The following is a 15,311-nucleotide window of genomic DNA, read 5'->3' as shown; positions in this document are numbered from 1 at the left end:
GTTGCGTGTGTTCGATCGACCTAATCACGCCGGCAACCGTAAGTACAAGCAGCAGTGAGACTGCAAACCAGAAAGGCCTTACCTGTGAACTGTTTCAGTGTTCTTGGACTTGGTACTCAGTTGAACTGCCTTGGTGAGAGCTTCAGCAGGAGTGTGGAGAACTTTGGGCATTGTCTGGGGCCCCAGACTGAGCCACTGAGCTGGGCACAGGAAGCCATTGTGAAAGAACTGCCCCGGCAAGCTCCGCCCTCAGGGTCTCAGAGCAAGGATTGGGCGGGTAAAAGTAACCTACTGACTGAGCAGCCTAAAGGCAGGGACTGAGCTGCCTTACAGCCTTAATCCTCAGGGGCAGAGTGAGATGGTTTTGGCACACTGGAGCCTTGGACTGTTGCCCTGGGTAGAGTGCCGTGACGTCACAGCTCATAGCAACCTCAAACTCCTGGGCTTCGTGCCGCCCAGACCTCCATAAGAGCTGTGCAGCGACCCCCGACCAGTGACCCGCACCCACCGGGCCTCCACATTCCCTGACCAGGGACTGCGGGAGCCACGAAATCCTGCATCCTCCCTCCTGTGTCCTCCCAGCTTCCACACTAGCCCGTTCATCTGGACAGGGACTCTGGTAGCTGCGTGCCCTTTGGAGCCCTCCCTGCCTCTGCTCAGAGCTCTTCTCCTGGCCAGAGACTGCTGGAGCCTTGGGCTCTCTGTGCCAAAGTCTCTGGGTGCCTGGCACTCCCAGAACCGCGCGCACCACCCCAGGCCTGTTGCTGGATCCGGGCATGTCACAAACCGGAGCTGCTTCCACAACCAGAACTCCCTACCTAGAGAACCCCCAGAGGAACTACACAGGGTCACTCCCTACAAAGATCTAGCAACAACAGAGTGATCCCACTGGGGTCTAATCTTGGAGAGACACATCCCCAACTCTGAGGACAGCCAGAAACAATGGTGAAAAACAATCATGAAGCGAAATCAACAGAAAAACTCTGGCAATATGAATAATCAGAGTAGATCAACTCCCCCAAGGATCAATGGGGCAGAAACAGCACAAGACCTCACGCCCAAACAAATAGCTGAGATGTCAGAAATTGAATTCAGGATCTAGATAGCAAATAAGATGGAATTAGAATTCCAACAGTTATCTCAAGAATTAAATGGATTCAAAGACGAAATGACCAAAGATTTTGGCACATTGAGACAAGAAGTTGCATCCCTCAAAGATCTGAGAAACACAGTAGAATCGCTCAGTAACAGAATGGAGCAAGCAGAAGTAAGGATTTCTGACATTGAAGACAAAGTTTTTGAACGCTCCCAAACCCTCAAAGAAGAAGAGAAATGAAGAGCAAAAACAGACCACTCTCTCAGAGAGCTCTTGGATAATTTGAAGAAAACCAATATTCGTCTTATAGGGATCCCCGAAAGTGACAAAGTGGCCTCACAAGGCACAGAGTCTCTTCTCCATGAGATTATGACGGAGAACTTTCCAGACATGCCAAGAGATTCCGAAATTCAGATAGCAGACAATTTCAGAACTCCAGCACGACTCAACCCAAATAAGACATCCCCCAGACACATCCTAATCAATTTCACTAAAGTTACTATGAAGGAGAAAATTCTGAAAGCTGCCAGACAAAAGAAAACCATTACCTACAAGGGGAAGAATATCAGAATAACTACAGATCTCTCTGCTGAAACCTTTCAAGCTAGAAGAGGATGGTCATCGACTTTTAATCTCCTAAAACAAAATAACTTTCAACCCAGGATCCTGTACCCAGCTAAACTGAGCTTCACTTATCACAGAGAAATTAAATACTTCAACGACATTCACATGTTGAAGAAATTTGCCACAACTAAACCAGCTCTCCAGGACATTCTTAGACCTATCCTCCATAAAGACCAGCGCAATCCTCCACCACAAAAGTAAACCCACCCAAAAAGTTTTTGATCAAATTCCAACTTCCACAGTCGCAAAAGGATTAAAAATGTCCACCGCTCTCTCGAAAGGCTTATCAATATTCTCAATTAATGTGAATGGTTTAAATTGTCCACTAAAGAGGCATAGGTTGGCAGACTGGATACAAAAACTCAAGCCAGATATCTGCTGCATCCAAGAATCGCATCTGACATTAAAAGACAGATATAGAGTCAAGGTGAAGGGATGGTCATCTATATTCCAGGCAAATGGAAAGCAGAAAAAAGCAGGCGCTGCAATCCTGTTCGCAGACGCAATAGGCTTTAAACCAACCGAAATAAGGAAGGATAAGGATGGACACTTCATATTTGTTAAAGGTAATACTCAATATGATGAGATCTCAATTATTAATATTTATGCACCCAACCACAATGCACCTCAATTTATAAGAGAAACTCTAACAGACAACTTGATTTCCTCCACTTCCATTGTAGCTGGAGATGTTAACACTCTTTAGCAGTCCTGGATAGATCCTCCAAAAAGAAGCTAAGCAAAGACATTTTAGATTTAAACTCAACCATTCACCATTTGGACTTAACAGACATCTACAGAACATTTCATCCCAACAAAACTGAATACACATTCTTCTCATCAGCCCACAGAACATACTCCAAAATCGACCACATCCTAGGCCACAAATCTAACCTCAGCAAATTTTAAAAAATAGAAATTATTCCTTGCATCTTCTCAGACCATCATGGGATAAAAGTTGAACTCAGTAACAACAGGAACCTCATACCCATACAAAAACATGGGGCTAAACAACCTTATGCTGAAGGATAGATGGGTTACAGACGAGATTAAGAAGGAAATCACCATATTTTTGGAACAAAACAACAATCAAGACAGGAATTACCAGAACCTCTGGGATACTGCAAAGGCAGTCCTCAGAGGGAAATTTATAGCACTGCAAGCCTTCCTCAAGAAAACGGAAAGAGAGGAAGTCAATAACTTAATGGAACATCTCAAGCAACTGGAGAAAGAAGAACACTTCAACCCCAAACACAGCAGAAGAAAAGAAATAACCAAAATCAGAGCAGGATTAAATGAAATTGAAAACAAAAGAATTATACAACAGATCAATAAAACCAAAAGCTGGTTTTTTGAAAAGATCAATAAAATAGATAAACCTTTGGCCAACCTAACCAGGAAAAAAAGAGTAAAATCTCTAATTTCACCAATCAGAAATGGTAATGATGAAATAACAACAGACCCCTCAGAAATTCAAAAAATCCTTAACGAATACTGTAAGAAACTCTACTCTCACAAATATGAAAATCTGAAAGAAATCAACCAATACCTGGAAGCACGCCACCTACCAAGACTTAGCCAGAATGAAGTGGAAATGTTGAACAGGCCTATACCAAGTTCGGAAATAGCATCAACTATACAAAATCTCCCTAAAAAGAAAAGCTCAGGACCACATGGCTTTATGTCAGAATTCTACCAAACATTTAAAGAAGAACTAGTACCTATACTACTAAACCTCTTCCAAAATATAGAAAAAGAAGGAATACTACCCAGCACATTCTACGAAGCAAACATCACCTTGATCCCAAAACCAGGGAAAGACCCAACAAGAAAAGAAAATTATAGACCAGTATCACTAATGAATATAGATGCTAAAATACTCAATAAGATCCTAACAAACAGAATCCAACAACACACCAAAAAAATTATACACCATGACCAAGTCGGATTTATCCCAGGGTCTCAATGCTGGTTCAATATACATAAATCTATAAATGTAATTCAACACATAAACAAACTTAAAAATAAAGACCATATGATTCTTTCAATTGATGCAGAAAAAGCTTTTGATAATATCCAGCATCCCTTCATGATCAGAGCACTTAAGAAAATTGGTATAGAAGGGACATTTCTTAAACTACTAGAGGCAATCTACAGCAAACCCACAGCCAATGTCCCATTGAACGTAGTTAAATTGAAATCATTTCCACTTATCAGGAACCAGGCAAGGTTGCCCATTGTCTCCATTGCTCTTTAACATTGTAATGGAAGTTTTAGCCATTGCATTAGGGAAGAAAAGGCGATCAAGGGTATCCACTTAGGGTCAGAAGAGATGAAACTTTCACTCTTCGCAGATGATATGATCGTATATCTGGAAAACACTAGGGATTCTACTATAAAACTTTTAGAAGTGATCAAGGAATATAGCAATGTCTCAGGCTACAAAATCAACACCCATAAATCTGTAGCCTTTATATATACCAACAATAACCAAGCCGAACAAACAGTCAAGGACTCTATTCCTTTCACAGTAGTGCCAAAGAAGATGAAATATTTGGGAGTATACCTAACAAAGGACGTGAAAGATCTATACAAAGAGAACTATGAAACTCTAAGAAAAGAAATAGCTGAAGATGTTAACAGATGGAAAAACATACCATGCTCATGGCTGGGAAGAATCAACATTGTTAAAATGTCCATACTGCCCAAAGCAATATATAACTTTAATGCAATTCCTATTAAAGCTCCATTGTCATACTTTAAAGATCTTGAAAAAATAATACTTCATTTTATATGGAATCAGAAAAAAACCTCGAATAGCCAAAACATTACTCAGCAATAAAAACAAAGCAGGAGGAATCATGCTACCAGACCTGAGACTGTACTATAAATCCATAGTGATCAAAACAGCATGGCACTAGCACAAAAGCAGAGAAGTAGATGTCTGGAACAGAATAGAGAACCAAGAGATGGATCCAGCTACTTACTGTTATTTAATCTTTGACAAGCCAATTAAAAACATTCAGTGGGGAAAAGATTCCCTATTTAACAAATGGTGCTGGGTAAACTGGCTGGCAACCTGTAGAAGACTGAAACTGGACCCACACCTGTCACCATTAACTAAGATAGACTCTCACTGGATAAAAGTTTTAAACTTAAGACATGAAACTGTAAAAATACTTGAAGAAAGTGCAGGGAAAACTCTTGAAGGAATCGGCCTGGGTGAATATTTTATGAGGAGGACTCCCCAGGCAATTGAAGCAGTATCAAAAATACACTACTGGGACCTGATCAAACTAAAAAGCTTCTGCACAGCCAAGAACATAGTGAGTAAAGCAAGCAGACAGCCCTCAGAATGGGAGAAAATATTTGCAGGTTATACCTCCAATAAAGGTCTAATAACCAGAATCCACAGAGAACTCAATCATATTAACAAGAAAAGAACACGTGACCCCATCTCAGGGTGGGCAAGGGACTTGAAGAGAAACTTCTCTAAAGACCAACGCAAAATCTACAAACATCCTTAATCATCAGAGAAATGCAAATCAAAACTACTCTGAGATATCACCTAACCCCAGTAAGAGTAGCCCACATAACAAAACCCCAAAACCAGAAATGTTGGCGTGGATGTGGAGGAAAGGGCACACTTCTACACTGCTGGTGGGAATTCGCACACTAATATGTTCCTTCTGGAAGGATGTTTGGAGAATACTCACAGACCTAAAAATAGACCTGCCATTCAATCCTATAATTCCTTTACTAGGTTTATACCCAGAAGACCTAAAGTCACAATATAACAAAGACATCTGTACCAGAATGTTTATTGCAGCCCAATTCATAATTGCTAAGTCATGGAAGAAGCCCAAGTGCCCAACGACCCACGAATGGACTAGCAAATTGTGGTACATGTATACCATGGAATATTATGCAGCCTTAAAGAAAGATGGTGACTTCACCTCTTTCATGTTTACGTGGATGGAGCTGGAACATATTCTTCTTATCAAAGTATCTCAGGAATGGAAGAAAAAGTATCCAATGTACTCAGCCCTACTATGAAGCTGCTAAATTATAGCTTTCACATGAAGGCTATAACCCAACTATAGCACAAGCCTATGAGGAAAGGGCCAAGGAAGGGAAGGGAGGGGGGAGGTTAAGGTGGAGGGAGAGTAATGGGTGGGGCCACACCTATGGTGCATCTTAGAATGGGTACAGGCGAAACTCACTAAAGGCAAAATACAAATGTCTACATACAATAACTAAGAAAATGCCATGAAGGCTAGGTTGAACAGTTTGATAAAAATATTTCAGATTGTATATGAAACCAGCACACTGTACCCCTTGATTGCACTATTGTACACAGCTATGATTTAACAATAAAAAAGAAAAAGCAAGACTCCATCTCTACTAAAAATAGAAGAACTGAGGCAAGAGGATCACTTGAGCTCAAGAGTTGGTGGTTACTATGAACTATGATGCCATGGCACTCTACCCAGAGCAACTCTGTCTCAAAAAAAAAAAAGAGAGCGAGAGTTACTTTTTTTTTTTTTTTTTTTTAGAGACAAGAGTCTCACTTTATCACCCTCGGTTGAGTACTGTGACATCACAGCTCAGAGCAACCTCCAACTCCTAGGCTTAGGTGATCATCTTGCCTCAGCCTCCCGAGTAGCTGGGACTACAGTTGACCGCCACAACACCTGGCTATTGTTTTTGTTGCAGTTTGGCCAGGGCTGGGCTTGAACCCGCCACCCTTGGTATATGGGACCGGCACCCCACCCATTGAGCCACAGGCACCGCCCGAGAGTTACTTCTTTAAGTTTATAGTTATTAAGTAAAAACAACACAGTACGCTCAAAGGGTGAAAACCAGTGTCTTTTGCTAACCTATAGTGAAGAATCCCCAGCAGCTGTGGTAATGAAGGCTACTCACCCTGCCAGAGCCCAGGTTCTTCATCTGTAAACAGGAGATGGTAATGACACCCACCTCAATGGTGGTTGTGGCAATCAACTGAGTGAGAATGCACAGAGTACTCAGAATAGCACTGGCTCACAAAGCTGTCAGTAAACATGGCGTATTATTTTACAATTGTTTTACTATACATTATTCTGATCATGCTTGTTGCCCCAAATTGGTTATTCATAAATAAAAAGGAATATAAATTTCTCCGATACTCAGTAACTAAGATTAATTTTTACATAAAGCTGTATAGAACTGAGTGCTCCACTCAACATAACCAACTACCTTTTTCTGCTCCAAATCACCTGGATAACCACTGCCTGTTTCTACTTCTGTCTGAACCCTTTCTCTCTCTGTGCTAAAATGTGTGGATTCAGTTGAGCACTCTGGAGGAACTTTAAAGAGAGAGAAGAGGAGAGAGGTTGAGGGGTTATAGGAAGCTAGGATTAGCGGCAACTGGGAGGCTAGAATCCAGAGCAAGGTCAGTTGGAGCAAATATGTCTGTCTGGAGGCACACTGGAAATCCTGAGTATCTGACCAAAAGGATACCTCAGAACCCAAGATATCAGCATGTCAAATCAAGTCTGGACACTGGTAACAGTATGACTAAAATACACTGAGAAACTAGAAGAGATAAAAAAAAAAAATTATAGGTACAAAAAAGATGAGCTTTTTAAGAGACTAAGAGTTACAACATTTGCCCAGCTGGTCATCCAAGTTGTTTCCCTATCTGATCAAACACTGCAAGTGACAGCAGAGGAGACACAGAGGCTAGAAGACAATGATTCTGCAACTTCAGATCCTGATGTTGAAATTACTGCTGGGACCAATGGGAAAGGGAGCCTGGATGAGCAGTCACCTAGCCCGATCCATTTCATAAACAGCACAGGAGCAGAGGACTCCAGTCGCTCAACTCTTCAGAGCATCATTAGTGGTGTTGGGGAACTGGATCTGGACAAAGGGCTAGTGAAGAAAGCAGAGCCCAATAACCAAAGACAAACCTTATCCTGACTGCCCCTTCCTGCTGTTAGATGTGCCAGATAGAGATTCTTACCAGCAGTGCCACACTGTTGGAGCTTACAGTTACCCAATTGCAACTCGGTCTAGAACAATGAACCCTTATTCAAATGATACTCAATATAAAAATGCCCAATGCAATATCACTATCCTGTACAACGACGATAAAAGGCTGACCAGTCAGACAGTCACTACCATGTGCAAGCGGGGATTTGAAAATCTTTTCATGCTTTGTAGAGGTCTAAAAGTCTTATCTCAGAAATTCCCAGAAGGACTGATTACTGGTTCCCTGCCAGCAGGCCTTTCCTCCTGGTTCTGCCTGGAAACGATCCAGCCCCGAAGTGCCACCCCTACCCGCTGAGAATAAATGGAAATTTACCCCCAGAAGACTTAAAAGAGATAAAATATTATCTGGAAAAGGATCAGGGTCCCACAGAAAATTCTAGCTGGCTGAACCAAGTTAACTCCTCTGGAAGAAGACGACTCCCAGGTGCCTGGTGCCCGCAGTGCTCAGAACTTGCCTGCTGGGGGCCCTGCCAGCCACTCGAACGCCTGCTCACTGGGCAGTGGACACCAGCAAGGCAAACCCCTAAAGACTTTGTCTCACTTAGTCAAATAAATGTTTTTTTTTCTCTTTTTGAAAAAAAAAAAAAAGAGAGTTGAATGTTCAGAATCATATCTGGGAAGGATTGTGGTAGATGTAGATGTAGAAAATGAAGAGGACAAAGGAGGAAGGAAAAACAGGCTAAGCTGAGTTAACTTTTACAATAACCCTGTGTGAAGTGGGGACTGTCACCCCCTCTTACTGCATAGGAAACAGTTTCAACAAGATCAAAAGACTTGCCCAAGGTCACATAATAATGAATAAAAGGCTGAAATGGCAGGAATTCATTAGACCTGAATCCAGGTCTCATGGCAGGAATCCAGGTCTTCTCATTCCACCAACCCTCTCTCCCCAACTCCATTAAGCTAAAATAAAGGGCAAACATTGGTCCCACCACACCCCAGAGCTCAGCTGGGGCAAAAAACTAAGCTGACAAGTGGGGCACTTCCTGACTGCAACAGCGCAGTACACACATCCAGCTACATTAAATTCTGGTAATTTGTGCTTTAGTCCTGAAAACTGGCTAATATTAGACATTTTTAACCACCCTTCAGCAAAGTGCTTCAAAGTTCCAAGTAAGGCTCACATTCATCAAACATTTAGTGGGACTTTGGTTTGATCACTGAACTTGGAACACAGAATCTGCCCACCAGTGGTGCAAACTGCCCAGTTACTAACATTAAGCCTCCATATGTAGCAGATTACAGTAAACTCCAGTTTGCTCAGAGTTAGCAAGTGGAACATTCTGGTTAATGTTCTGGTTATCTGAAATTTAACATGCACAGTAGCATAGACATCACAGAAGAATTACCAATTTCCAAAGAATTTGAATGAAAGTTTATGGGGCGGTGCCTGTGACTCAGTGGGTAGGGCGTCGGCTGCATATACCAAGGGTGGCGAATGCGAGCCCCCGGCCCCAGCCAAATTGCAACAAAAAATAACTGGGCATTGTGCCAGGCACCTTTAGTCCCAGCTGCTTGGCAAGAGAATAACCTAAGCCCAGGAGTTGGAGGTTGCTGTGAGCTGTGCCTCCACAGCACTCTGCTGATGGCGATAAAGTGAGACTCTGTCTCTGGAAAAAAAGAAAGTTTAAAACTGCAACCACGCTGGATTAAGTGTGCGTTTTAACAGTTAATGGAAACTGGCGTTTGCTGGAGACTTCTCATGGTGCAGGTGCTTTTCTAAGGGCTTTATATCTATTAATTTGTTGCATTACACTTTACCTCATTTAACTCATTGATAAATAAGAATTGTCATTGTAAGTCATAAAAGACAAATCTAGTTACCTCAGATTGTTTTGGTTGTTTGGCTTCTGGAAGAATGAAAATTATATTTTATCACAGTAACTCATTGACTGATTTTCTTCAGTGCCTCCAGATAATAAGCAACTTAGTCAGCAGACCACCTCTCTCTCCACTGTTATTCCACAGAACCATGACTCTTCCACACTTGTCAGTCTTGCCCTTAGAAGTAACATTTCATTGGAAAACAAAGTGGAGCATCTGGCTTTCAGGTCAGTCTGAGGGTCCTCCTTCCTCTGTGGTTCCCTGTTCTTACTCTCCCTCAGAACAGTTATAAACCTCTTTCTGTCCCTGTTAGTGACCATCTGCGTCCCTGTCCTGTAGTCTAAGACTCTCCATGCATCCCCAAAGCTGAAAAATATTCCTATTTACTTGCTGCTGCTTTTCCTTTCCTATTGGATGCTGCTGACTCTCAGTCTCTCCATTTGGTCTACCCGAACACCCTTGAGAAAGCAGCGCCCTTGTAGGAAAAAACAGGGTCTTCACTGGGAGCAACTCTGTCCACCCCACCCCAGGGAACCTTTGGCAATATCCAGTTTTTGCCTGTCCCACTACTAAGGAGGTCAAGGAGAAGCATGCTGCCAGCATTTGCAGGTAAAGACCAGGGGTGCTGCTAAACACTCCACTGTATGCACAAGAGATTCCCACAAAAAAGAATTATCCAGTCCAAAATGTCCACAGTTCAAGGCTAAGGACTCTTACATTGGAAAATTATTTCAGGCCAAGGACCCCCATCTTCCAGTCCTCACCACAAACCACCAAAACATCTCTCTTCAAACATCTTGTCACAGTAGCTTAAGAATGCTTCGGGGAAGAACAAATACTTCATCTGAACACCGATGTCCCCTGGTAGCTGCTTCCAAGGTGGACCAGTGCTCTAACAGACTCTGCCATGACCACAGAACAGCTCCTGAACCCAGCAACTCAGTGCTCAAAAGAGACTGGAAAGAGACGAATTCCATCCCGAACAGTGGTCACAATGACATTACTGCAACAGGAATCTCCCCGCCGTGCTTCTAGGCTATAGGGGAGCTTTATGATCCTATCACTAGCATAGGGTTTCTCACCCTTGGGACTATCAATATTTGGACCTGACAATACTGGGGAGGCAGCTGTCTAGTGCCTCAGACTCTAGCAGCAAGCAAACCTCCCCTTCCGCTTAGGAGAAAATGTCTCCAGATAGACCGGAGTGGTGGCTCACACCTGTGATCCCAGCACTCTGGGAGGCCGAGATGGGTGGATTGCTTGAGCTCAGGAGTTCAAGATCAGCCTGAGCCAAGATTGAAACCCTGTTTCTACTAAAAATGAAAAACTGAGGCAAGAGGATCACTTGAGCCCAAGAGTTTGAGGTTGCAGAGAGCTATTATGCCAGGGCACTCTACCAAGCATGACAAAGTGACACTCTGTCTAAAAAAAAAAAAAAAAATTCATGTTCTTGTCTGGGCATGGTGGCTCACACCTATAATGCTAGCACTTTGGTGGGGGTCAAGGTAGGAGGATCACTTGAGCCCAAAAGTTCAAGAGGAGCCTGGGCAGCCTGGGCAACATAGCAAGACACCACATCTACAAAAAAAATAAAAAAATTAGACATGGTGGTCACAGCTCTCTGCAATTTGAAGAATGGATATGTAAATACATATATTGCCTCTATATTGTTTATTATTATTTCCATAACAAAATGCTAAATATGCAGACTCAAACACTAACAAATAACTGCCTGAAAGGCATGAAAGATTCAATAACAAACCCGGGATATCCTATTACAAAATGACATGGAAAAAAAAATCTCCAGGGCGGTGTCTATGGTTCAAAGGAGTAGGGCGCCAGCCCTATATACCAGAGGTTCAAAGCTGGCCCCGGCCAAAAACTGCAAAAATAAAAAAATCTCCAAAAACTAAAAAAGAGAGATGACTATATTTAATAACCCAACTTTTGCTACCTCCTCACCACCTACCAGAAACTTGCACATAAGCACACACAAACATAACACACACAAGCATAAGTATACTCCTTCCTCAAGTGAACCCATTTAACCTGCCAGCCAACTGGAAAGAGATTCAACAGACAGAGCCCAAACTGTGGTTGTCAACTGGCTGTGTGACAGGCCAAGTGACATCTTCTACAAACCAGCACCTGACATGCAGTAACTGTGAACATAAGACACAGAAAAGGAATGCTATGATGTAAGGCTGCAGGCCTGGGCGTTAGGAAATGCCCTCTGTCAGGATAAAGCAACTTTCCCAAGATCAGGGTTGAAGCAGTAAAGTTGAGAATCAGCCTCATTCTGCCAGACACAGTGAGTCACTGCCCTCCAAACATGGCTCCACTCAGCACCCCACCTTACCTCCACCCCATGCTGCCAGGGCTTGTTCCCCACATCTAACAGCTGAATAGAGATCACCCTAGGCCAGTCAGCATAAGGAATGTTCACTTCCACCCTGAAAACATTTTGGCTGCCCTAATGTACTCTACCCTCTAAAAAATTCTTTGGTCATTACCATCTTCTTCCCACCCATATCTGGCCTTGTCCCCTCCTGTTACTTCCAAAACAGCATTTGCAGCTCCCCTATCCATTTTATTCCAGGTTGATTATGAAACCATGTATTTACTTAACTATCTCAAGCATAAAAGTCGGCAGGTAAGTAATTTCAAAGCTAATTTTTTCCCTCCCTTGCCCTTTTCCACTCTTAAGATACTATGTCAGGCTCAGAGCCTGTAGCTCATCAGCTAGGGCGCCAGCCATATACACCCGGATTTGAACCCATCCCAGGCCTGCCGAACAACAATGACAATTACAACCAAAAAACAGCCAGGCGCTGTGGCAGGCACCTGAAGTCCCAGCTACTTGGGAGGCTGAGGCAAGAGAATTGCCTAAGCCCAAGAGTTTGAGGTTGCTGTGAGCTGTGATGCCACAGCACTCTACCCAGGGCAACATAGTGAGACTCTGTCTCAAAAAATAAAAAGATACTGTTATCAGTCCGCCATGCACTATAAAAAATAACGACTTGAAGACTGGGTGCAATGGCTTACGCCTGTAATCCCAATACTCTGGGAGCTTAAAGCGAGTGAACTGCTTGAGCTCAGGAATTGGGAGACCAGCCTGAGCAAACAGTGAGATGCAATCTCTAAAAATAGCTGGGTGTTGCAGCGGGCACCTATAGTCCCAACTACTCAGGAGGCTGAGGCAAGAAGAGCACTTGAGCCAAAGAGTTTGAGGATTTTGTGAGCTACGATACTACAGCACTCTAGCCTGAGTGACAGAATGAGACTCTGTGTCAAAAAAAAAAAAAAAAAAAAAAATGGGAGGCCAAGGCGTGGGTAGATTGCCTGAGCTTACGGGATCAAGACCAGCCTAGGCAGGTGCAAGATCCCATCTCTGAAAAACAGAGGTGGGTGGGCACCTGTAGTCCCTGCTACTTGGGAGGCTGAGACAAGAGAACTGATCGAGCCTAAGAATTTGTGGTTGCTGTGAGCTATGACACCACAGCACTCTACGGAGGGTGATGAAGTGAGACTCCGTCTCAAAACAAACAAAAAAAATCTTGGCCACTACGTGGGCTTCCAGTTATATTAGATATATAACTGGTCTTGTCAGTACAATCCTAGCAGAAATAGCCACACACATTTGGTTGTGAAAAGGCAAAAATTACAAATTGAAAAGAGATAAAAACAATTGATGGAGCTTTACGTAAATGAGCCAAATGTAACTAGTATATTCTGATCTATTTTTTTATTTTTTTGAGACAGAGTCTCGCTTTGTCACCCATCTCCCATATCTAATCCAAGCCCTCTGGGAGGACAAGGTGGGAGGATCCCTTGAGCTCAGGAGTTTGAGAGCAGCCTGAGCAAGACCAAGGTCCTGTCTCTACTAAAAACAAAAAATAGGAGGTGTGCCAGGAGCCTGTTGTCCCAGCTACTGGGGAGGCTGAGGCAGGAGGATTGCTTGAGCCCAGGATTTTGAGGTTGCTGTGAGCTAGGATAATGCCATGGCACTCTACCCAGGGTGACACAGTCTCAAAAAGAAACGAAGAAAAAGATAACTTAATTGTTTAGCACTGTCCTTGATTAATATTTAAATATTAGAATATATTTTTTTTTCTTTTTTTTATTGTTGGGGATTCACTGAGGGTACAATAGAATATATATATATTTATATTATATAAATGTAATCACGCCTGTAATCCCAGCCCTCTGGGAGGCTGAGACAGGCGGACCACCTGAGCTATTGGATTTGAGACCAGCCCGAGCTAAAGCAAAACCCCATCTCTAAAAATAGGTGGGCATTGTGGTGCAACACCCGTAGTCCCAAGTCACTAGGGAGGTTGAGGCAAGAGAATTGCTTGAGCCCAAGAGTTTGAGATTGCTATGGGCTATGATGCCACAGCACTCTACAGGGGGCGACAAAGTGAAACTCTGTCTCAAAAAAATAAAAAAATAGATCAGAACATACTAGTTACATTTGGCTCATTTAAGTAAAGCTTCATCAATCATTTTTATTTACCTCTCTCTTCAATTTGTAATTTTTGCCTTTCGACAACCATATGTGGGTGGCTATTTCTGCTAGCATTTCACTGACAAGACCAGTTATATATCTACCTACTTTGTTTAAGGGGATTATCTTTGATTACCATCACATATCTCTGTTAAAATCTATGCTACAGGCAGAGTGCCCAAGTGACATGCCGAGAAAAGCTGATGTTCAGGAAACCAAGCATACAGAGAAATAGCCAAGTTAATGAAGCGAGCTTTGAATCACAGTGCTGCTCAGAAAACAAAAGAAGACATCTGTGAGGCTCGACCTTGGAACCCGTCACTGCTATCCACTCCATGTGGGTATATGTGTTTACTAAAATAACAATTCAAAGTTAACTTTTATCCAAGACATTTTCTGAAGAAATTAAAAGGCATCATCTAAGCTTTCAAACATTTAACCATTCTATCTTGAGCAACATCCACCTCATTTTCAAACATTTTTATCTTAATGAAGATGAGGACATTAAAGAATACTCAGGGCCGGGCATGGTGGCTCACGCCTGCAATCCCAGCTACTAGGGAGGCTAAGAGGGGAGTGGGAGGCTGCCTTGAGCTACAATGATGCCACTGCACTCTGGCCTGGGTGACAGAGTGAGATCTTGTCTCAAAAAGAAAAAAAGAATAATAATACTCAGTGGAATAACTGTAATTAGCTGCAAAATATAACACAAGATTAATCAACTAAAAACTTTTCTTTAAGATCTGTGGTAAGAATTACAAAGCACGGGGCAGCACCTGTGGCTCAGTGGGTAGGGCGCCAACCCCATATACGGAGGGTGGTGAGTTCAAACCCAGCCCCGACCAAACTGCAACAAAAAAATAGCAGGGTATTGTGGCGGGCACCTGTAGTCCCAGCTACTGGGGAGGCTGAGGCAAGAGAATCACCTAAGCCCAAGAGCTAGAGATTGCTGTGAGCTGTGACGCCATGGCACTCTACTGAGGGCGACAAAGTGAGACTCTATGTCTCTGGAAAAAAAAAAAAAAAGAATTACAAAGCACAGACTCTCCAAGTTAATGGCATGGAGTCGACAGGCTGCTTAGACAAGCAACTCTTCAAAAGTCAGTTGAACCTTCATTTTATAGACTCCATTTCACTTAATCATTTAAGAAGGTGCTTTGAGAAACTGCACACAACTTAATAATACTAATTTGTTTCATGGAGGTTTTTTAATGGTCAAGTACA

The 15,311-nt window shown here is 42.8% G+C and overlaps 1 protein-coding gene and 1 pseudogene across 2 annotated transcripts in view; one reads left to right on the top strand and one right to left on the bottom strand.

Annotated features, from left to right (window-relative positions):
* The window catches only part of SH3RF1 (SH3 domain containing ring finger 1), a 148,811-nt gene that overhangs the window by 101,077 nt on the left and 32,423 nt on the right, over positions 1-15,311 (bottom strand). The window lies entirely within an intron of this gene.
* On the top strand, positions 7,167-8,309 carry LOC128587782 (centrosomal protein of 41 kDa-like; annotated as a pseudogene).

Source organism: Nycticebus coucang, chromosome 1, assembly GCF_027406575.1.
Source record: "Nycticebus coucang isolate mNycCou1 chromosome 1, mNycCou1.pri, whole genome shotgun sequence".
Classification (NCBI taxonomy): Eukaryota; Metazoa; Chordata; class Mammalia; order Primates; family Lorisidae; genus Nycticebus; species Nycticebus coucang.
Note: the sequence above shows the minus strand (reverse complement) of the source record. Positions and strands in the feature narration are given on the sequence as shown.